At 35.5% G+C, this 24362-nt stretch overlaps 1 pseudogene; it reads right to left on the bottom strand.

Annotated features, from left to right (window-relative positions):
* Positions 1 to 573: 573 nt before the first annotated feature.
* Positions 574 to 23784, bottom strand: LOC141539765 (cytochrome P450 2J4-like; annotated as a pseudogene).
* Positions 23785 to 24362: the final 578 nt, after the last annotated feature.

Genomic DNA, 24362 nt, shown 5'->3' with positions numbered 1-24362 from the left:
GAACATAGAATCTGATGCTCTATAGATGTCTAGTGGCCAAGAACTCTAGACTTCTTAGGCAGGGGTTTCCAATCTGTTTGGGTTGGAAAAACTTTGGAAAGCTGGTAAGTTTTGACAACCCTTCTCAGAATCACATTTTAAAATAAATGTAATTTAAAAAAATAAAAAAAAATAAAATGAATGTAATTAAACACACAAAACACAAAAGAAACTGATTATCTTGAGATACAACCATCATATTCTAAACAAAACAAAACAAAAAATTGAGCTCATGGATTCCAAGTTTAAAACCTTGGCATTAGAGAGTTTAGAATTGGAAGGGATTGTAGAGGTCATTTGGTTCATCTCTCTCATTTTACACATGGGTAAACTGAGAAAAGGTAGACTCATTCAAGTTCATCCAGCTAGCCTTATTCAAAACTTCCCCTTTGGGACAAATTTGACATTTAATAGCATTGGGTGATTTGTCTTTCATTTGGCTTCTGCTCCACCCTACTTCATGCCTACTTATGAATTACATTGTAAATGAGTAATTTTCCCAGCTTTCAATGTGCCATAAATTTGTAAATTCCTTCAGAAGTCCTGTAAGAAACAATGGTTAGAAATGTCAAATACCATGAAAGATCTGTGGATTTGCAATAAGGAAACCCATTGAAAATTTTTGATTCAGAGTAATTAAAATATAGCATTAGAGATTTGGGGACTATACACCTTTTTATATTTATAGATGAGGATACTGAGGCTGGCAGATAAAGTGACTTGTCTGGGATTACACACTGTTAGGTTCTTACTAAGTGCTAATGAGATAATGAGATATTAGGTTCTTACTAAGTGTTCAGTCGGTACTTGACAATTCTCTAGTTTTACTTGTGAATTCCTGGGGAAGAGCTTGCATGCTTAGGAGGAGCAAGTTCATTGGTTGAAGTAATTTTTCCCAGAAGCCCTTGCATTATCCCATGCCCATTCTCTGGGAGGATAAAAGAGGGAAGTCACTACTCTGGACTAGAGTTAACTGCAACTGTCTGGACACAACAGTTCTCTACAGGAAGAAGAATCTGTCTGAGAGAGTTGAGTTGACACAGCAGATCTCCTCCCAGAGAGCGATCGGCAGCCTCTGGAGACAACAGCACATTACATATTGGCGTCCACAACGTGGGGCAAGGACTTTTGCTTATCCTGACAAGGACTTATTCTGAGCCGTTCAGAGGAGCTAGACTGGACCATCACAACACACTAAGCATTTATGGCTGAATTTGACCCCGGTCTTCTTGATTCCAGTTCCAACTCTTTATCTACTGGGCCTTGTTAGATTGGGACCTACAGTTTCCTTGTGTCTGATTATAAAGACATCTCAGTGTATTTAGACAATCTAATTTAAAAAGAGCTGTATCCATAGGAGGGGTTCAGAGGGTTAGACAAAAATGGGTACAGACATTAGGGCAGAAAAAACATAAGTTCCAGGCCTTCTTGTGTTGCTCTGAAGACCCTAGAAGAAATTAAATATGGCAGCTCTTTCTTTGCTCATTATTGGGCTCTGTAATGCTCACAGTGTCGTCTTGCTTTTTAGCTCAGTAAATGAAAAATAAATGAAACTTCAGTTTAAAGCTCAGCAACATTTAGCACAGCGATTGAAATATAATACACCCTTAATAAATGTTTATTGCATGAAACTGTAATGTTTCTATAAAGGAAATTCTTTTGGAGCTAATGAAACTTTAAACTGGGAGCTGTCAGAATGATTTGTTAATCATGACTTCCATTTACTCTCTAAAGACTAAGGTGACTTTTTTAAAAGTTGCAGCCTGGATTCAAGCCTCATGGAAAGGTAGTTGGTTACCAAGTCTCAGAAATGAAATTCAGCATATGGGAAATGCAAATAACTCTTTCTGAATGTTCCTGTGACTGAGAAATCATTTTTGTCTCAATATGTATGATTTGCTTTTGTCAAAAGTTTAAAAAAAAGTCATCACATATATATAAAAAAAAATAAATTGGGGAAGTTCCACACTGGACCCATATGCTCATTGACCATAGAGTCCAGAACAATTGGAAGGACATTTTATGATCATCTAGTCAAACCCTCTTGTTTTTCAAATGAAGAAACTGAGACACAGGGAGGTGTCACACATATTGAACCTAAATGGACATAAATTATTTAAACACAAGGTTAAAACTAGGTTTTGAAACCAGTCTCTCTACCTCCCTTTGCCTCCAAAATCAGTATTTGCTTGTTTGTTTGTTTTTCTTATTCAACTGTAGGAATCAATAATTTTAAGTTTCTAGTCCGAAATTTCTTTGTTGCTTTTTTTATTTTTATCATGAAGCTCTTTGGCAGTCAGTGGGGTGAAGTTTATGCCCACTTTCATAGAATAATTCTATTTATGGTGTAAAATAACATACATAGACTTATAAAACATATTACATAAAATGTATATCAAAATATACATTTTTTAAAAAACCAAATTCATGCATTCTAGATCAAAAATCTTTGTTCCATAGTCTATGTTGGTGTTGGTGTTGTTTCATCTTTTTCTACCCACCATCCAGGGTAGAGGGAAGCCATAAAACCCTTTTTGCTTCATGGGAGAAAAAGTCATTTACCTTTGGCACATGGTATCCTGCCACTGTGATATCAACCACAGCCATCCTGGGCACATTGAAAGGAAGAATATCACCCATTCTCTGAACTTCATGAACAGCTGCATAAGTGTAGGGCATATTCTCTTTATCAGCCATGGTGGGCTGCCGAGATTGGCCAATCACCCTGTTAATCTCAGCTTGTATTTTACCTGAAAAAAAGAGGAACAGTTTTTTTAAGATTCAAAAAAAAAATAGCTCCCATTTATAGAGTGCTTTAAAGTTTTCAAAACATTTAATAAATATTATCTCATTTGATCCTCACAAAAGTGCTAGAAGTACAGTGCTTTTATTATCCCCATTATATAAATGAAACTGAGACAGAAGTTAAGTGACTTGCTCAGAATCATAGTTATAAATAGATTTCTAACTGATAATTTTATTTCCCCTTTCAGCCTGTTTTCTCTGATCATGTGGGAGAAATACAGCCATATCTAAGGGGGGTGAAAATTTTGGTTTGACACTTAACCAAGCCAAACTCTGTAGCTTGGAAAGGTAGAAACTCAATTGCATAATGGAAAAGAAAAATATTTATGTTCTTGGGAAGTATCCAAAAAGGTGACACCACGGAAACCATAGAGAATATGGAAACAGAAGACCTAGATTCAAATTTGAGCTTCACCACCCACTATTTGAGTGTCCATGAATAAAAACCTCTTAGGGTCTCATTTTCTCTATCTCAAAAATCATTGAGTCACACCAGGCTTTGTCTAGGGTCTTTAAATCACTTAATTTCTCTTAGCTTTGGTTTCCACATCTGTAAAATGAGGGGGTTGAAGTTGATGGCCTTTAAAGATTTCTTCCAATACTAAATCTAAAGCCCTTATGACCTTCTGTAGATTGAATTAATAATGTATCATTCACTTAGATTTCTTTTGAAATACATAGAGATTGATCACATTTAATAAGAGAGAAATACATTTTAAAATGTTGATTTTTGTTATCATATACTTTTAAAATTGAAAATAGTTATAAATTACCATAATAATTAATGATCAAATAACATCAGGAATTTATATAATTTTAAAGCTTATAAAGTACTATAGATTTGTTAATTTGTTTGATTCTATGAACAACTGTGGGACATAAGGGCCATTATTGTCCCTGTTTTGCAAATGAGGACACAGAGAAGTTATGCAATTTGCTCAGGGTCATATGGTTAGTAAGTGCCTAAGGGAGAATTTGAACTCACATCTTCCTGACTCCAAATTCCACCCTAGCCAGAAACTATTATCATATAGGGAGCAGAACAAAATTTTCCTGTTAAAAAGAGGTCTTCATAATTGTGAAAAATGATAATCATTGCTTGATTCCAATAAGAATTGAAAGAAGATGATGTATGTAAAATGACTGGCAAACTTTTCAGTTCTCTATAAATATTTTGGGGCAGAATTATATAGGAGTACATAGCCTGTTGTCATCATTGTACCTTAGATCTCTGGATAAAGGGCCATATACAGCAGTGCCCACCGCAGAGTGGTTGAAGTTGTCTCTGTGCCAGCAATGAAGAGATCCAGGGTGCAGAAGACTAAATTGTTTTCATTAAAACTAGAATGGGAAGATGGCGGAGAGGAAACACACGACTCAGTGAACGTCCTCACTCCCTCACAACCAATTAGATAAATTAAGTCTCAAAATTAGCTCAGGACTGATAGATACCACAAGGACTGGAAGCACGACTTACCAGCTGAAGAGAATCTGGAGTTTCAACAGGAAAGGTCAGTTCTCAGGGGAGGAATAAGAAAGACCAGCACAGACGGTGGGGTAGGGGCACACTGCGCCCATTGCGCTGGGAGGGGCTCTGGGATCAGAGAAGCCACTGAGGTAAAGGAATCTGGCACAGGCTGTTAGCTCTTCTCTGCTAATTATTTAGCAGTTCAGAAGAGAAAGCCAAAATATTTTAAAACTCAGATTAGATTTTCCCCGGACCCTGGGGGTGACTCGGCACCAGGGGGTGTGGCCTCAGCTACCTCCTGAGAATAGTTAAGAGACTGACAAGTGGGTGGATACAGCCCAAGGCAACACACACTGCCTAGCTTAGCTGGAGGGAGTGGAACTCAGCTCCAGGAAGTCCCAGAGAAGCGGAACCTTTGAACTAGGGACCGCGGTTTCTGGCAGACACTTCCAGTTTGAGCGCAGGGGCTTCTTACGTCACCTGCTGCAGACACCCACTCCCCACCCGGACACATAGGCTGGGCTTCCTGCAGTCTTCACTATTCTACGCCCTCGAAGCACAGCAGTGCTAATCACCTCTGAGGCACTCCCAGGGAGAGGGTGGGGAACTCTCTCCCAGAGCTCTCTCTTAGCTCAGGCTCAGGAGCCGCTGCATCCATCCCGTCTGGGAGGAAGCTGGTAAAGAAGTAAATAATTTCCTACCCCAGAGACAGACCCCAAAAGATTTTTTTTTAAGTATGAGCAAAAAAGCTAGAAAAACCATAGATTCCTTCTATACAGAGAAAGAGCGGGTGTCCAACCCCGAGGAAGTTGACAGCAGAGAATCAGATAACAACCTAAAGGGGAACGATTCCTGCCCCCCATCACATAACTCTCTCCTAGAAGAAGCTCTTAAGAAATTGAGGGAGATCGAAGAAAAATGGGGAAAAGAAAGGGAAGTTATGATAGAGAACAACAATGTCCTGAAATTGGAGTTGGAAAAAATAAAGAATTCACAGGAGATGCAGGGAAACAAAATTAGTGAATTAGAAAAGGTTAAAAAAACACAGGAAAGTAGGATTTCTGAATTGGAAAAGATAAAAAAGTCTCAAGAAAATAGAATTTCTGAATTGGAAAAAGAAAATAATTCTCAAAAAAAAAAAATTAGGGAAATGGAAAAAAACTCAATAGAGCAAAATAATTCATTTAAAAACGAAATTGGGCATTTACAAAAAGAACTAAAAACTGTGAAAGAAGAAAATAACTCCTTAAAAGTCAGGATGGAACAAATAGAAATGAATGATTCACAGAGAACCCAAGAATCAGTCAAACAAAACAAAAAAAAATGAGAAGCTGGAGAACAACGTCAAATACTTACTGGGAAAATCTATAGACCTGGAAAATAGATCTAGGAGAGATAATCTGCGGATTATTGGACTTCCAGAAAACTATGACCAAAAAAAGAGCCTAGATTCTATTTTACAGGAAATTATCAAAGAAAACTGTCCAGAGATAATAGAAACAGAAGGGAAAGTAGATGTGGAAAGAATTCATCGAACTCCTTCTGAAATAGACCCTAAAAAAAGAACACCACGGAATATTGTGGCTAAGCTGCAGAATTACCACACAAAGGAGAAAATCCTGCAAGCAGCTAGAAAAAAACAATTTAAATACCAAGGTGCCACAATAAGGGTCACCCAAGATCTGGCTGCCTCCACATTAAAAGATAGAAGGGCCTGGAACCTGATATTCCGTAAGGCAAAAGATCAAGGACTGCAACCAAGAATGAACTACCCAGCTAAGTTTAGCATCTTTTTCCATGGAAGAAGATGGTCATTCAATGAAACAGAGGAATTCTATATGTTTCTAAGAAAAAAACCAGACTTAAACAAAAAATTTGATCTACATCCACAAGACTGAAGAGAAACAGAAAAAGGTACACAGAACCCTTGAGAACTGTAACTTTGTTGTGGGTATATAAAAAATACTCAAGGATAATTTGATTTTACTGATATAAAAGAAAAAAAGGGGGGTGTGGTAAAGGGAAGGAGGTCGGTTCAGAAAAAGGGGAAGGAGTGATAAAAAGAGGGAAACTACATCCCAGGAAGAGACATAGAAATTACACCATATCTGAGGGAACTTAGTGAGGGGGAGAATCATTGTGTGAATCTTACTCTCATCAGAAGAGGCTCAAAGAGTAAATAATTAACATATTTGTTTTTCAGAGAATTTTCTCTCACCTCATTAAAAGGGGGGAGAGGAAAAGGGGAAAGGAAAAGGAGAATAAGTGAAGGGACTTGGAGGGAGGGGGGAGGGATCCTAAAAAAAAAAAAAAAAAAAAAGAGGGAGGGTTGCGCGTCACAAGGGGGGTCTGTAAATTAAATATCGGGGAGGGGGATCAGGGGGGTCAAGGGAAAAAAGTATAATCTGGGGATAATACGATGGCAGGAAATACAGAATTAGTAATTTTAACTGTAAATGTAAATGGGATGAACGATCCCATCAAACGGAGACGGATAGCAGATTGGATCAAAAAGCAGAACCCTACAATATGTTGTCTACAGGAAACACACTTAAAGCAGGGAGATACATACAGAGTAAAGGTAAAAGGTTGGAACAGAGCTTATTATGCTTCAGGTAAAGCCAAAAAAGCAGGGGTAGCTATCCTTATCTCAGATCAAGCAAAAGCAGAAGTAGATCTCGTTAAAAAAGATAAGGAAGGAAACTATATCCTGCTGAAAGGTAGCATAAATAATGAAGCCATATCAATACTAAACATATATGCACCAAGTGGTATAGCATCTAACTTTCTAAAGGAAAAGTTAAGAGAACTGCAAGAAGAAATAGACAGTAAAACTATAATAGTGGGAGATCTCAACCTTGCACTCTCAGATTTAGACAAATCAAACCACAAAACAAACAAGAAAGAAATTAAAAAAGTAAATAGAACATTAGAAAAACTAGGTATGATAGACCTTTGGAGAAAACTGAATGGCAATAGGAAGGAATATACTTTCTTCTCAGCAGTTCATGGATCCTATACAAAAATTGACCATATATTAGGACATAAAGATCTCAAAATTAAATGTAGGAAGGCAGAAATAATAAATGCCTTCTTCTCAGATCACAATGCAATAAAAGCTACATTCAGTAAAAAGTTAGGGGTAAATAGACCAAAAAGTAATTGGAAATTGAATAATCTCATCTTAAAGAATGACTGGGTGAAAGAGCAAATTATAGAAACAATTAACAATTTCACCCAAGATAATGATAATGATGAGACATCATATCAAAATCTTTGGGATGCAGCTAAAGCAGTAATAAGGGGAAATTTTATATCTTTAGAGGCTTATTTGAAGAAAATTGAGAAAGAGAAGATTAACGAATTGGGCTTACAACTTAAAAGGCTAGAAAAAGACCAAATTATAAACCCCCAACCAAAAATTAAACTCGAAATACAAAAATTAAAAGGAGAAATCAATAAAATTGAAAGTAAAAAAACTATTGAATTAATAAATAAAACCAAGAGTTGGTTTTATGAAAAAGCCAATAAAATAGATAAACCTTTGGTAAATTTGATCAAAAAAAAGAAAGAGGAAAATCAAATTGATAGTCTTACAAATGAAAAGGGGGATCTTTCCACCAATGAAGAGGAAATTAGAGAAATAATAAGGAGTTACTTTGCCCAACTTTATGCCAATAAATTTGATAACTTAAGTGAAATGGATGACTTTCTCCAAAAATATAGGCTCCCTAGATTAACAGAGGAGGAGATAAATTGCTTAAATAGTCCCATTTCAGAAAAAGAAATAGAACAAGCTATTAATCAACTCCCCAGGAAAAAATCCCCAGGGCCAGATGGATTCACATGTGAATTCTACCAAACATTTAAAGAACAATTAGCCCCAATGTTATATAAATTATTTGAAAAAATAGGGGATGAAGGAGTCCTACCAAACTCCTTTTATGACACAGACATGGTACTGATACCTAAACCTGGTAGATCGAAAACTGAGAAAGAAAATTATAGACCAATCTCCTTAATGAATATTGATGCTAAAATCTTAAATAAGATATTAGCAAAAAGACTTCAGAAAATCATCTCCAAGATAATACACTATGATCAAGTAGGATTTATTCCAGGAATGCAGGGCTGGTTTAATATTAGGAAAACTATTAATATAATTGACCATATTAATAATCAAATTAATAAGAACCATATGATCATCTCAATAGATGCAGAAAAAGCATTTGACAAAATCCAACATCCATTCCTACTAAAAACTCTTGAGAGTATAGGAATAAATGGATTATTCCTTAGAATAATCAGGAGTATATATTTAAGACCGTCAGTAAGCATAATATGCAATAGAAATAAACTGCAACCTTTCCCAGTAAGATCAGGAGTGAAACAAGGTTGCCCACTATCACCATTACTATTCAATATAGTACTAGAAACGCTAGCCTCGGCAATAAGAGCCGAGAAAGAGATTCAAGGAATTAGAGTAGGAAATGAGGAAATCAAACTATCACTTTTTGCAGATGACATGATGGTATACTTAGAGAACCCCAAAGACTCTGCTAAAAAGCTACTAGAAATAATTCAAAATTTCAGCAAAGTGGCAGGATACAAAATAAATCCACATAAATCCTCGGCATTTTTATATATCACTAACAAAATGCAACAGCAAGAGATACAAAGAGAAATTCCATTCCAAACAAATGTTGAGAGTATAAAATATTTGGGAATCCATCTACCAAAGAAAAGTCAGGAATTATATGAGAAAAATTACAAAACACTTGCCACAAAAATAAAATCAGATTTAAATAATTGGAAAGACATTCAGTGCTCTTGGATATAATAAAGATGACAATACTCCCCAAACTAATCTATTTATTTAGTGCTATACCAATCAGACTCCCAAGAAACTATTTTAATGACCTAGAAAAAATAACAACAAAATTCATATGGAAGAATAAAAGGTCAAGTATTGCAAGGGAACTAATGAAAAAAAACTCAGAGGAAGGTGGTCTAAGTGTACCTGATCTAAAGCTATATTATATAGCAGCAGTCACCAAAACCATTTGGTATTGGCTACAAAATAGACCGGTAGATCAGTGGAACAGATTAGATACAAAGGACAAAAAAGGGTACATCTATAGCAATCTAATCTTTGACAAACCCAAAGATTCCAACATTAGGGATAAAAATTCATTATTCGGAAAAAACTGTTGGGAAAACTGGAAATTAGTATGGCAGAAATTAGATATGGATCCACACTTAACACCATATACCAAGATAAGATCAAAATGGGTCCATGATTTAGGCATAAAGAGGGAGATAATAAATAGATTAGAGGAACAGAGGATAATCTACCTCTCAGACTTGTGGAGGAGGAAGGAATTTATGACCAGAGGAGAACTAGAGATCATTATTGATCACAAAATAGAAGATTTTGATTACATCAAAATAAAAAGTTTCTGTACAAATAATACTAATGCAAACAAGATTAGAAGGGAAATAACAAATTGGGAAAATATTTTTAAAAACAAAGGTTCTGACAAAGGTCTCATTTCCAAAATATATAGAGAACTGACCCAAATTTATAAGAAACCGAACCATTCTCCAATTGATAAATGGTCAAAGGATATGAACAGACAATTCTCAGAGGAAGAAATTGAAACTATATCCACTCACATGAAAGAGTGTTCCAAATCACTACTGATCAGAGAAATGCAAATTAAGACCACTCTGAGATACCACTACACACCTGTCAGATTGGCTAAGATGACAGGAACAAATAATGACAAATGTTGGAGGGGATGTGGGGAAACTGGGACACTAATACATTGCTGGTGGAGTTGTGAAAGAGTCCAGCCATTCTGGAGAGCAATCTGGAATTATGCCCAAAAAGTTATCAAACTGTGCATACCCTTTGACCCAGCAGCGCTACTACTGGGATTATATCCCAAAGAAATACTAAAGAGCGGAAAGAGACATATATGTGCCAAAATGTTTGTGGCAGCTCTTTTTGTTGTAGCTAGAAACTGGAGGATGAATGGATGTCCATCAGTTGGAGAATGGTTGGGTAAATTGTGGTACATGAAGGTTATGGAATATTATTGCTCGGTAAGAAATGACCAGCAGGAGGAATATAGAGAGGCCTGGAGAGACTTAAATCAACTGATGCTGAGTGAAATGAGCAGAACCAGAAGATCACTGTACACTTCAACAACAATGCTGTATGAGGATGTATTCTGATGGAAGTGGAAATCTTCAACATAAAGAAGATCCAACTCACTTCCAGTTGATCAATGATGGACAGAGGTAGCTGCACCCAGAGAAGAAACACTGGGAGGGGAATGAAAATTGTTAGCACTAATATCTGTCTGCCCAGGTTGCATGTACCTTCGGATTCTAATGTTTATTGTGCAACAAGAAAGTGATATTCGCACACATGTATTGTACCTAGACTATATTGTAACACATGTAAAATGTATGGTATTGCCTGTCGTCGGGGGGAGGGAATAGAGGGAGGGGGGGTAAATTGGAAAAATGAATACAAGGGATAATATTATAAAATATATATACATATATAATAAAAAAAAATAATAAAAAAAAATAAAAAAAAAATAAAAAAAAAAACTAGAATGGACGTTATTCTTAAATTAAAAAGGCAAGGATCATGTGGTTAAAAATAATAAAAAAAATAATAATTATCCCTCTCTTCAAGCATGAGAAGCTATCAGCCTCAGAGGAACCATGGGAAAGTCAAGGTGGCAGGTGCTGGACTTCTTTTAATCCCCAAGAATACAGTAACTATACCTAAGAATGAGAATTACTATTATTTTCTTTGAAAACTATTTTTCTAATTATATGTGAAGAAAGTTTTTATATTCTTTTTATATGAAAATTTTAGTTTCCAAATTTTTCTATCCCTCCCTCTCTCAAATCACTGATGATAAGCAATTTGATATAGATTATATAAGCACATTCATATAAAACTTATTTCCTTATTAGTTGTGTGAAAGAAGATGAAAAAAGAAAGAACACTTTGAAATTAAAAAATGAATAGTATGCTTTGCTCTTCATTCAGATTTCATCAGTTTTTTCTCTGCCTGTAGAAAGTATTTTCCACCATCAGTTTTCTTTTTAAGATTTGTCTTAGATCATTGTATTGCTGAGAAGAATTAAGTCAGTCATAGTTGATCATTGCTCAGCTTTGTAAATACTGTACACAATGTCTTTTCTGGTTCTACTCACCTCACTTTGCATCAATGCATGGTAATTCTTTCACACTTTTCTGAAATTTACCTGCCCACCATTTTTTATATATTCTTATATTCATACAACATAACTTGTTTAGTCATTTAGGAATCCCCTCAATTTCCAGTTCTTTGCCACCCTAAAAAGAGCTACTATAAGGATTTTGTACATGTCTGTCCTCCCCCCTCCTTTTAAAATGATTTCTTTGGGCTATAGACTTGCAAATCTGTTTGAATTGTTCATTATAACAAATAAAATTTTAGTTGATTTTCTAGGATGGCTTAGGTATATTATCATATCATCAGCAAAGAGTGAAATTTTTGTTTCTTCATTACCTACTTTAATTCATTCATTTTTTTCCTCTTTTATTGCTAATATATAATAATTCTAGTAAAATATTAAAGAAATATAATATTTCTAGTAGAATATTAAAGAAGAGTGGTGAAAATAGATATTCTCATTTCATCACTGATCATATTGGGAAGGCTTCTGGCTCATCTCTATCATGGATAATGCTTGTTAATGGTTTTTGACAAATACTATTTATCATTTTAAGAAAAAAAACTTTGTTTATTCCTATGCCTTCTAGTGTTTTCTGCATCTACTGATGTAATTATATAATTTCTGTTGGTTTTGTCATTGACAGGGCCAATTACTCTGATAGTTTTCCTAATATTGAACCAGTCCTACATTCTGGTATTAATCCCATGTGGTCATAGTGTATGAACTCTGTGATATACTATTGTAATTTTTAATAGCATTTTTCCCTAAAAATTTGCATCACTATTAACTAAGAATTTGGTCTATAATTTTCTTTCTCTGGTTTGGCTCTTTGTAGTTTGGTATCAGTAACATATATATGTCATAAAAGTAATTTGATAGGACTTCTTTGCCTAGTTTATATGTTATTGGGATTAATTGTTCTTTGGTAGAATTCACCTGTAAATTCATGTGGACCTGGGTTTTATTTTTTAGAGTTCATTGATTGTTCCATTTCCTTTTCTAATCATTTAAGCATTTTAAAAGAATATTTCATTTAGAAGTTTCAGAATTCCCCCACCATTTTTGATAAAGCAGCCTTAATATTTATGAGTGTTCTGACCCAGATGAGAAAATGAAGTGCTGAACATCATATCTCTAAAAGCTGCCCATTCATTTTCTGCTCCAATACAGACAATTGTGTATTGGCTCCTTTCCATCCAATTTGGCAAAAACTGTTCCTGCTCAAGGGAGTACTCTAATATGTTGAATTAATTCTTCTAATACTCTTTTTGCCTTTGGGCCATCACTTTTGTTAAATGCCAATATTTAGCTTGGAGAGGATAAGTCCCTGATCTGTCCAGCACTCTGCACCACAAATTGCCTTTAACATTCACATTCTATCTGTCCCTTTTCCTTACAATCAAATATTAAAAGTCAATATTTACTGCGAGGGTACACTTAGAAACTTTTGTTGTGTTTAGATAAATAAAAGACAGTGTTGATGATGAGGTCATGGGATACAAGTCTTCATTGTCAGTTGCCAGTACTGTTACTGTTTCCACTTCATTCCTCCCAAGGACTCTCTGCCATGTGTACTCTAGTATTCAAAGTCACCTAGAATTATAAGCTTGTTCTATTTTGGAACATTGGCACAATGATTCATAAAATTTTTCTTTGCCCTCATCAGGGTTCTTCAAGGTAGAAGCATAGGCTACAACTGGTAATCTCTTGTCATGAGCCTTTCATTTACTCCTTTTGGTATGCATACAAGTTTGTTGATTAGTTTAGATTGGATAACAAATCCTATACCAGATTCATGGTACTCCCATCACATCTTCTGGAAAAATATGTATCCCGGTCCAACTTCAATAAAATGTCATTCATTTTCAGCATTATTTTATTCAGTACTTCAATTTGGATGTGATACCTGTTGAGTTGCTTGTAATAAAAAATGTTTGTCTTTTCAGTATTCTTTATAAATGTACTAATGATGAGTGGAATCAACTTTGCAGATGATTTTGTCCAGTGTGTGTGTGTATGTGTGTGTGTGTGTGTGTGTGTGTGTGTTTTGATTGTAGGGTTGATTCCCTGCTTTCCCCAGTAATCTGGCCAGGATTAGATAAACTGACAATTTCTTAGAGCATATTTTCTAGCTTCTTTGTCACATTAGAAGGTCAATAATATGATCCTTAAAACATTGCCCAGATACCCAGTGGGGCTACTAAATCCCATTGCTGCTTCCAGTGAGAAGAGGACCCTATCGCCTGGTTTCCCATATTAAGGATTGTACCTGCAACTCACAGTGTATCTGCACCTGCTACTTTGTCACTTGCCTCTTGTCCCAGGACTTTGAAGTAGATAGAAATGGTAAAATTATATTGGTGATGTCTTTTGATTCATGTGTAAATTGGATTCAAATGAGGCAGAGTTGCACAGTCATTGGTCTCATTCTTTCTTTCAGCGTTGTCACTGCCCAGTGGCAGGATAGAGTAAAAAAGAGTGATGATGGCTTGATATGCAATGGATGACCTTGGTGTCTTCAAAGTCTAATTAAGTTGGCACAGTGGATAGAGAATTTGTCCTGAAGTCTGAAAAGTCTGAAGGAAGATCTGAATACATATCATGCCTCAGACACTTAATACTTCCTAGTTGTATGATCCTGGGCAAGCCAACCTCAATTGCCACAGTAAAAAAAAAAATAAATAATAAAAAAAATAAAATAAAAAGCTTTAAGAATCTATAGTGCTCACTTCAGCTGCTTTCATGACTATGACTGTTGGAACAAATTTTTCTTATCTATCCAATCTACCAGGAAATGTTTAGTATAGACACCCTACCAAACTTACCAATAAGTTTGAGACTCTTCAGTTACCATTAATCAGGTTTTAGCATGTCTGCAGAAACAGTTTACTGCAGTGTGGCTATTGTGAATGCTACAGTTTCTTGGAGTCACAGTGAGAATTAGGTGGATGAGTTGGAGAGCAGAGGTTAAAATCAGCCCTCAAAAGGGCTTGGCAGCCCTATCATAAGAGTTATTTTTCTTTTCTGAACATACCTTCCACCCTACTAATATTAATAAAAAATTCACATATCATGAGTAAACAATCTGATTATAATCACTATTTCATAATTAGCCTTTATATTTTATCAGGATATCTTATATCAAATTTCCATTGTGCTCTGATCTTTTTTTGTTACAAATAACGGAATGGTTTTCAGTTAATCAAATTTTAGTTATTTTTTTCAGTTTATTCAGTTTCAATTAATTCAGTTAATCATCCTTTCTCACTCAAATTCAGCATTACACTCAACTTTGCTAGATAAATTATTCTTGGATGTAATTCCAGCTTCTCATAATGTTCTAAGACCTTTGGTCTTTTGGCGTAGAAACTATGAAGGCTTATGTAATCAGATTGCTTTCCACTGTATTTGGAGATGTAGGTGCTTTAGTCACTAAACCCATGCAAATAAGTGTGATCTTTGTTTCACCAGTGAGGAAAGTTAAACTCAGAGACCATTATTTTTCTATTTTTTGTTTGTTTGTTTGTTTGTTAGTTTTTTTACTCCTTGTTTTTTGCAGTATTTTCTTTTTAATCTGGAAATTTTGAAATTTGGCTATGACATTGTAAGTGTGTTTTTGTAATCTCTTTCAAGTGGTGATCAATGAATTTTTCCTATTTCTTTATCTTCTTTTAGACCTTCAGGCTAATTTCCTTTAATACATTCAAATAATATTTTACCCTATTGCTTCCGGTTATAGTTTTCAGGTAGATGCTATCTTGTCTCCCCTCAATCTTTTCTCCAGATCAGTTGTTTTTCTAATGAGATATTTCAGATCCTTTTATATTTTTCTAGTTTTATTGTCTTTATGTCTTTTTATGTTTTTCAATTCCACTTGCATAATACTAGTCTTCAAGGACTTGTTTTCTTAAGTTTTATATCATCTTTTCTAATTGATTAACTTTCTTTTCATAATTTTCTTGAATTAATTTTTTTCTAATTTTCCTCTGTTTTCTTTTATTTGATTTTTAAATTCCTTTTTGTTTTCTCGCCATATTTTTTGTTGGGATTGTGACCAGTTAACAGTTCTCTTTTGGGTAGGAGCGGCTTTTTTTAACCTCACTATCTTCTTCTGAATATGAACTCATGTCTTTATACCAGAGTAGTTATCAGTTGCGTTATTTTTTCCTTTGCTTATTCATTTTTGTCTTTAATTTGCTTATTTTTTTTAGTGGATTAATATCATTATTTTTGAATTTTAATCCAGAGTTGCAGATTATGGAGCCCTGGGCTTCAGATCCTCCTTATGGATATTTTCTGAATTCTGTTCAATCTTAGGGACTCTCCTTCCTCTCCTGAATCCCAGCCATAGAGTCTTGAACATGTTCTTGCTCCCTGTGGTACTGCACTGACAAGATGTGTACTCACTTCTCTTTATTCACTGTCATAGCCAGAGACTGATTACATGTGATCAACACTGCTGAGAATAACTTCCAGAAACAGCAGAGAATCCTTTAAGCTTCCCTCACTCAGCAAACTGCTATTTTTTACATGAAAATCTGTGAGGTAAGTTTATGAGGTGAAAGTTAATGAGGGAAAAGTTCTTGAAACCATAAATGAAGTGAAAGTTAAAATGAAATTTCCTAAGGTTTTGCTTCCCTCCAAGTAGACTGTTGGTTCACTGGAGTCAGCTAAGAAATGTTTATACTTCTCTCAGTCCAAACCTTAGTCAATAGAATCTTCTTTATGGTTCTATTGAGATTTCCTAAAAAGACACCTGCTTTATCCCTTTATTTTTGCTGCCCTAAATTAATTTTTAGTAGTTTTCTGTATTTTTTTAATAGGAAATCTATAGTGCCTGAAAATTTGTGATCCCTTCTGGCTTACTCCTCCTGTATCTATTTTTCAGGTTAGTTGTTTTTCCAATGAAGTATTTAATATTTTATTCTATTTTTTTTCATTTTTATTAAGTTTGACTCATTCTTAATATCTCATGGAATCATTAGCTTATATTTGCCCAATTCTAATTTTGGAGGAATTATTTTCTTCAATTAATTTTTTACCTCCTTTTTCATTTGGCCAATCACACTTTTTAAGGCCTTTTTTCTTCAATCAATTTTTTGCTTGATTTTCTAAGCTGTTTGGTTCTTTTTTCATGATTCCTTTGCCTAGCTCACGTTTCTTTTCTTAATTTTTTTCTCCTTCTTCTAATGTAATTTTAAAAATCAATTTAAAGATCTTCCAGGAGGACTTTGGGGAATAAGACCAACTAATATTTTCCTTTGAGGTTTCATATGTCAGGACTGGATTTGTTTTTGATCTTCCCTAAATCTGATGCTGCTATATTACCTGCAGGGGGCTTTGCTCCCTTTTAACTCAACTGAGACAGTCCTTTGCTGCAGTCCTTCTAAGATATTTTGGCTTGGAAAGTTGTTTAAACCTTTCCTCTTGTGGAATCTGTTATTCCAGAATTTGTTGAATGGCTCGATTTAAGGTTATTTCTAGGAACCTGGGGAAAGCTTAAGTAATTTTCTGCTTTAATCCACCATCTTGTTTCGACCTGTGGCAGCTTCTATTTCTCTTAAGTTGGGAGGATGTAGTTACTGTGTCACTAAAACCATGCAAATAAATGAGATCTTTGTTTTACAGGTGAGGAAAGTTAAATTCAGAGACCATTACACAAATTGCACAAAGTCAGTTCCAGGACTAATAAATGACATAAATCTTGATCCTTGACCAAAATCTACCACTCTGTTCATCGTGCTACTGCTCCACCCTGTGACATGCTCCTCTGTTCCAATTCCTCCTCTTCCCCTCACCCAGTGATACATACATAAAAGAATGGACATATTGTTTGGTTTTTTGAATATGATTATGTTTTTTGTTCTATTATCTGATCAGAATGTATGCTTAGTAGAGATTCTTAGTGTAGCAGAACCATAGAAGTTTGCATAGAATTTGCATCTGTATTTGTATTTAATTATTTCTCTTCCTCTTCCATCTTTTCTATTTTCCCTTCTTTTCTCTCTCATCATCTTTCACTTTATCTTTTTCATTCTCTTTCTTCTCCTTTTTCATCATTCCCTTCCTTTCCCTTCTTATTCTTTTCCTTATTATCATTCATATTATTTTCATTTTAATTGTACTGCACATCCATCCACATGCTAGTTTGTAGCTGCTGCTCTCTTCTTCTGGCACAAATAAAAACTAATTGAATAATGGAGAATAAAAATAGTTCAAATTTTATATAGCGCCAACTATCTGCCAAATACTATGTTAAGGGTTTAACATATATTTTCATTTGATCCTCATGACAACCCTGTGCAATAGAACATGTTTTATTCCCATTTTACAGTTGAGGAAACTGAGACCAACAGATTGAGTCACATTTTTCCCTCATTCACATGGAAAGTTTCCTAACTCCAAATCTATCAATATTCAAAGCAATTGCCTAGATAACCTTCTCTTGTTATAAGTTCATCCCTGTTTCATGCACTTAAAATAAAGAACTCAGTCCAAAGAGCTGAATTTATATATTCATGCTCCATGTCTGTTGAACAAATACAGTAAACTCTTTTGGTTTCAGTTTCTTCATCTGTGAAATGGAGAAAATACCTGTGTTAGCTATCTTTTGGTACTGCTTAGAGGAAGAAAACATTTTGTAAACCCTGGTGTATATATGCAGCTAAGTAGTAGTTATATTACCATTTCTTAGCATTATTACTTTTCTAGGTGAGAATAAATGTTTTACCTCATTGATTCATTCTTTTAATTGAAATATTTTAGAATTGTCACTCATAATCCTATAAAGTATATTGCCACTAATATTGTATACATTTTTTCAAATGAAAATAGTGAGACTTAGAGAAACAATTTGTTCCCACTAAACTTGGATAATTAATTCAGAAAGTGGAATATGAATAGAGATCAGGCATTCTTGAAATATATAGGACATAATCATAAAATCTTGAATCTGGAATCAAATCCACTGTTTTATATATAGAAATAGGGCCACAAATGTAAGGATCCCTGGAGCCTGAATATTGTCTTATATTATCTATGTTCTGATGTATTTCCATTTATTTTGTTAAATATGTTTAAAGTACAACTTTTAATCTGATTTTGTAGTACTTAGGAATGACCTAGATTGCAATTCTGTCCACATGTTGCACAAATTCACAAAGGTGGTTATATTTTAATTCCATATGTAAGATGAATGATTTAACTTATTTTATATTTTTATATTTATATTTATATATTACCATTACACATGGTAATTATAAAAATATTAGGGGTCCAGAGAATATCTTAATATTATAGATGGGAAAAAAAGACATGTAGGAAGATGAATTCATAGGGATGAAATAGCAGGGCCAAGACCTAATCTCTAAGAAGATATTAATAAAAATGATGCTAGACTTGGAGACAGGAAGATTTGGGTTCGAATATAGCCTCAGTTTCCTAATAGCTATGTGACTTCTCTGAGCCTTAGTTACCCCTCATATAAAATCAGGGGGTGGAATTCAATGAGCCCTATTGTCCCTTCCAATTCTAAATAGAAACCATGAGTTCTCCAGTGGCAAGCTCCAAACTTATATTCTTTACCTTCCAGGATTGTCGCTGAGGAAATATATTTACATTATGATGTAGATATAAAATTTAGAACATTTTATACATGTATCCCCAACTTTGTACTTTTTTTGTTTTGTTTTAAACACAATGATCACTTTCTGAATTGTCTCTATTACCTTGGACAGCTCCTTCAGGTAAGCATCAATGAAATCCTGAGGCTCCTCTGGGTTCAGGTCTTTGTGTTCTTTAATTACACATTCTACAAAAGATTCTACCTTCTTCCATTTACTAAACAGCTTTTGGTGAGTTCCTGGAAGATGTTTCATTATCCAAGGAAACAGATTGAACAACTAAATATTAAAAAGGGGCAGATTGGGAAAGGATGAGTGTCAGTTTCTCTTAGACTATCATATCTCTTCATCTTCCTCATCCTAAGTCAGGCTAGGGTTCTTGACTTTTTTTTGCATCATAAAATTTACCCTAATTTTATGTTTAACCATTCCTGGAGGATAGACTCTATTTAAACCACTGTGTCTTCTCACATACTAGTGCTCTCTTAAAATCCAGCTTAGTGTCCAACTATCTTTTGTCTCATACACCAAAGTCTTGGCTATTTTCTGATGCAAGATGTCACCAACTGAGGCAGGTTTATAATCTACAAAGGAGAGAAGAACTTTATTTACAGAAATTGCTAACACTTGGGCACATATTTCCCTGTTAGCTACCCAGAATTCCCTTCTCCTGAATTTCCATTTTGCTCTTCTTAGGGAAATGAAAGTTACTGTTGTTCACCCTTGTCCTCGTTGTCTTCTGTAGCCAAACTCCTGAAGAATTAAGTGAAATTGTGACTAGTGACTCCTTTGGTGAGGTTAACTCATTGGCCAACTAGGAAGAAAAGTAGATGGAATGCTTAAGGTAGAATTTGCCTCAGACCATTATTAGCTGTGAAGCAAGTCATTAATTTTTCTCAGCTTCAGTTTCCTTATCTGCAAAATGATCATATTAATAGCAGCTATCTCAAAAATCCTGTTGTAAGAATCTAAATAAATCAGTCAATCAACAAACATTTATGAAATACATGCTATGACTCAGGCATTGTTCTGAGTGCTTGAAATATAAAGAAGAGAAAAAAAATGTCAGTTATTGTCATAGTTCATATTTTAATGGGAGAATCACCATGTAACTAAGTTTATGCTACACATATACACTCATTGAAAGATATTCTGAGGAGAAGGCACCAGCAATTGGAAGGATTGGGAAAACATCCTGCAGGAGAAGATGAAATTTAAGCTCATTCTTGAAAGAAACCAAGAGATGGAGGAAAGGAAGGAGAGCATTCTAGACAAGAGGGACAATCAGTGCAAAGGCAGTGAGGTGGGAGCTACATTATGTACACCTTAAATGTAAGCCTTTAAATCATCCATGTTTTTGTAGTTCTGTTTCTTCTGTCTCTTCCAATCTCTTGCTTTAACTATATGACTGTGTCTCTTATTTCTATCTCTGCACTTCCCTTCATATCTCCCTCTCTCTCTTTTTACTCCCCTCCCTTTTTCCCTCTCTTTCCCTCCTTTCCTCCTTCCCATTCCCATTCCTTCCCTCCCTCCTTTCTTCTCTCCCTTTCTCTATCCCTTTCTCTCATTCTCTCTCTCTCTCTCTCTCTCTCTCTCTCTCTCTCTCTCTCTCTCTCTCTCTCTCTCTCTCTCTCTCTCTCTCTCTCTCTTTCTCTCTCTCTCTCTCTCTCTCTCTCTCTCTCTCTCTCTCTCTCTCTCTCTCTCTCTCTCTCTTCTATTGGATTTATTTATTTGCACATACACTCATTTGAAGGAATATTGTCTCCTACAACAAAAAGTAAACTATCTGAGGTTGTGGGCTGTTTAATTTTTGTCATTGCATCCCTATCTCCTAGCATCTCTTGGCACCCAATACATGCATAATAAGTGTTTTTAAATTGGTAATCTGGGTATAGATTTAAGATAAACTTAAAACTATATTGAAACTTTTTTTCATTATTTGGAGATCACAGTATTCTGGAACTGCATGTTCATGCCTCAGGCATGTTCTTTCATGTCACTGTTTATAAAAATCTTGTTTCTTTTCTCTCCCATTCTCAGTCCCCTTAATTACTTACAAGCACATTCCCAGACAGATTTAGCTTCTATCAACTTCTCAAAACCATTCTTGTTTCTTTTCTTATGGGGGAAATATGTGGCCCAATTGTGGCTGAGCCAGCCTTGCCCAGGAAAGGATAGTCTGTTACCTGACATTCCCACTTGGTTTCAAGCATCATGATATCCTCCAAAGTCTTCAGCAGCTCCCGAAACTGAGAATCATGGTATTCAAAACGATGCCCAAAAGTTATGGAGCAGATGATATTGGAAACAGCATTGTTGATCTCATAATGTGGGTCAAAGGGCTGTCCTGTTTACTGGAAGAGAAAGTGGATAGACTACTTTTCATGGCACTCGTGGTCTTTAAAACAACTCAGCAGAAGTTTCCAGATTTTCCCCCTAAACAATTTTCTCTCACCTCTCCCTCCCCATCCAGCAGCACATCTGTACTTTACTACTGTTGCCCATAACCAGCTATTGCTTAAATAGATATGAGATAATCCTTCAGGATAAAAATGGATATTCAATAAAATAAAGGATTTAAAAATATTCTTGATGAAAAGACCAGAGCTGAACAGAAGATTTAACTTTCAAAAAACAAGGCTCTAGAGAAGCATAAAAATGTAAACAGGAAGGGAAATCATAAGAAACATAATTAAGCATAAACAGTATACATTCCTATATGGAAAGATGATGCTTGTAATTCAAAAGAACTTTCTTATTATTAGGGCAGTTAGAAATCTATCTATCTATCTATCTATCTATCTATCTATCTATATAGATAGATAGATAGATAGATAGATAGATAGATATAGATATAGATATAGATATAGATATGACACAGGTATAAATTGAATATGAAGAGATAATGTATAAAAATAAAATTACTCCTGGGAGAAAGGGAAAGGGAGAGGTGGAATGACAAAAAATGATTTGCTATAAAAGAGGCAAAGAAATCCTTTTAAAGGATTAAACACCATATGTTGGGGAGCAATGATCATTTGGCCAAATGGACAATCACAAGCAATTGAAAACATCTCTGTCTGACCAGTGCTCACCTTTTTCTTCCCTGATAGTCTCAATGAGATATCTGGCCTCCTCCCGTATCCAATCTTCCAGAGTCTTTTTTCCCAAACCAAAGTTTCTTAGGGTCATTAGAGCAAATCTTCTTTGTTGTTTCTATGCTTGTCCATTAGACATGACTAAGCCTAAATAATAAGAATATTAATAATTTATATCACTATTTCAAAAGATCTATTATTATATTGGTACAGTAATTTCCTCTTCTAGCAATGGGATTCAATAAAATTAACACTTAAAAAAGGAACAACAACAAAAAAACACCTATAATGTGCCAAACATCGTGCTGGATATACAAAGGGTAAGAATCAAACAGTTCCTGATATCAAAGAATTCACTCATTAATTAGGAAAATAGCATTTAAAGTTCTACTGTACGGACATGGAAATATCTGGCCGGTTTGAAGACAAAGTAACTGAATATGTCATGGTTCAGAGGCCTTGAATTTCTCTAAGTAGTCTATGTATTTTATAATACATAAGTATAAGCTTCTTATTTCCTGAATCAGAGATGACTGGCTGATGGCCAAGTTTCCGTTTTGGAGGAGACAACTATGACAAGAGGAGGAACTCAAGTCTTAATCTGGATGATGAGATCCACTTGGAACAGCACCAGTCCTTTCATGGGATCCTGTTGACTTCACCAGTGCCATAGTCCAGGCACGTGATGTTTTAGCCTTTGGATGTTGGATATACTACAAGCAGACTTGTTCCCCTTGTGCTCAATGTCATCTGGAATTGATAAGGCCCCCTCCATTTTACTGACAGTATAGTAGTAATAGCCAATCCTATTTTTCTCTACCCTAGATTTAGGGGTGGTAGAAGAAAGACATTGAGGTAATTTTTCCTAGGAAGTATATTTCCTATGAAAAACTTGAAGATCAAGGCATAGAGTTTTAGAAGGTTCCAAAAGATAGAATTGTTTAGAATAGAGGTTCTCAAAATGCAGTTCCAAGAATCTTGGGGGGGTCTCTGAAACTCTTTCAGAGAGTCTACAAATTCAAAATTTTATTTCTAATATGATAAATATTAATAAACCTAACTCATATAAATAAATCCTCCATATTTTAATAGTATAAAGATGTTATTATCAAAAGGTTGAAATCCACTGGTTAGAGATATGTTATTTTTTAATGACAGGAGAGAGGTCAAACTATTTTTGTATAACTTCTTAGCCCCCATAGAAAAAAAAAGGAGGTCGTTCCAGAGAAAAAGGAAGGGAAGTAAAAAGCATTGATTAAGCACCAATCATATGCGAGGCTCTGTTAAGTTCTTACTAAGTGCTAAGTTGGTACTTAACAATTCTCTAGTTTCTGCCTTTACTGGGAGTTTTACTTCTGTGAACTCCTGGGGAGGAGCTTGCATGCTTAGGAGGAGCAAGTTCATTGGTTGAAGTAATTTTTCCCAGAAGCCCTTGCGTTATCCCATTCTGTAGAGAGGCTCTTTCCCAAACAGAAGGGATCATGTTTCTCAGAGAGAGCTGCATCTTTCCCAGCTCTGTCAGGAAGACCACATCAGCCAAACTCCTCCTCCCTCTTCTCTTCCTGATATGGGGCTCCCGGAAGCAATGCTCTAAATTTTAGCTGTGTTTATCTCCATGGAGCTGCTCCCTGGGCTAGTTTTATTGGCTAGTAAGGGAGAGTGCCAGCCTCTGCTCTGTTCCCTGCCCTCTGCCCTCTTCCAGGGCCTGTCTTCTGGGAGCAAACACCACCCACTCCATAGGAGAGAAAGCCAGGCTTGTCAGCTGGGAACCAGAGAGACAACCTGGTCAGAGGGGCTTGGGAAGGCTCCATACACAGATAGATCCACCCAATGAGCCCCAAATCACAGGACAAGAGCTTTGAGGCAAGAAGGGACCCAGAACCCCAGCCCTTGTTTAGGAGAGCAGCAAGGACAGGAAATTGACAAGATCCCATACCTCCTTGTAAGTTTCAGAACATTCTCTGTAACCTGCTCAGCTAGTCCTGTCAGAACTTTATTCCCTATTGCAAGTTGCCTCCAAATTAGCTTGGGAGCTAACTTAGAGGGGCTCTAAAGTTAGGGTTCATGGACCCTGAGGAGAAT

The sequence above is a fragment of the Sminthopsis crassicaudata genome, chromosome 4 (assembly GCF_048593235.1).
Source record: "Sminthopsis crassicaudata isolate SCR6 chromosome 4, ASM4859323v1, whole genome shotgun sequence".
NCBI lineage: Eukaryota > Metazoa > Chordata > Mammalia > Dasyuromorphia > Dasyuridae > Sminthopsis > Sminthopsis crassicaudata.
The sequence above is the reverse complement of the archived record's forward strand: the minus strand, read 5'-3'. Positions and strand labels throughout refer to the sequence as shown.